At 51.8% G+C, this 861-nt stretch overlaps 1 non-coding gene across 1 annotated transcript; it reads left to right on the top strand.

Annotated features, from left to right (window-relative positions):
- The first annotated feature begins 391 nt into the window (after nt 1-391).
- Trnat-cgu (transfer RNA threonine (anticodon CGU)) lies at nt 392-463 on the top strand. Its single transcript has one exon. It is a non-coding gene; the product is annotated as a tRNA-Thr (tRNA).
- The last annotated feature ends 398 nt before the right edge of the window (nt 464-861 follow it).

Raw genomic sequence — 861 nt, 5'->3', positions numbered from 1 at the left:
AGGCGCACGTTGCCCGTGTCCGCACTCCATGAATATTCCGCCCTCCAAGGGCCACTTCGAACACAGATCCTGGCGTCACCGCCACCGAAAATGCGCATATTTGCTCGAACACAAAACTACAAGACACGTAGCCCGCGCGGCCAACGGAACGCATTCCAAAAGACGGAGGACCGAGGAAACTAAGAGGGGAGGCGGAGTCGCCGCGCCAGCCCGGCTGCGTCGGCGAGCCATGGCGACACAGCGGCGCCGAACGGGAAACGCACGATATGAACAGCGTATACGGCGGCGCTTTCATGACGGAAGCCAACCGAAACGCGCTTCACGAGAGTCCTGTGACTCCCGCAGAAGTGCTAACTCATTTATACCCTATAAAGTGGACGGGTAGATGACCGCCGCCGTAGCTCAGTGGTAGAGCGTCGGACGCGTTATTCGAAGGTCGCAGGTTCGGTCCCTGCCGGCGGCAAGTTATCTTTTCGTCCACTTTACTTTCTTCACTTTTATATTCTAATTACTACAAATAACACCCCCGATACTTTCCTTGGCATCGCTGTCTGTTAGTTCTCATTAACTCTCTTTTTGTGCTTCTACCTTCCAAAAGGGGTCAAATGAATACCCGAAAAGGCTCACAGCTTTGACTTTTTTTTCTTAGAGTGCAGCACGTGTGGTTGTTCTCCCAGATGCGATGACCCATTCGACACAAAGATGCGAGACAACTCGAGTGGTGATATGATCGGTTCATATCAAATTAATGGGAGGCGCATGCGGCAATCAGGCATCGTTGTCACTGACTGACAAAGAGTTTGCTTTTCTGCTTAACACGCGTTCGGTGAAGTGACTCTTAGATTACTGAGTAGATTACCC

This window comes from Rhipicephalus sanguineus, chromosome 1 (genome assembly GCF_013339695.2).
Source record: "Rhipicephalus sanguineus isolate Rsan-2018 chromosome 1, BIME_Rsan_1.4, whole genome shotgun sequence".
NCBI classification, from domain to species: Eukaryota; Metazoa; Arthropoda; class Arachnida; order Ixodida; family Ixodidae; genus Rhipicephalus; species Rhipicephalus sanguineus.
The sequence above is the reverse complement of the archived record's forward strand: the minus strand, read 5'-3'. Positions and strand labels throughout refer to the sequence as shown.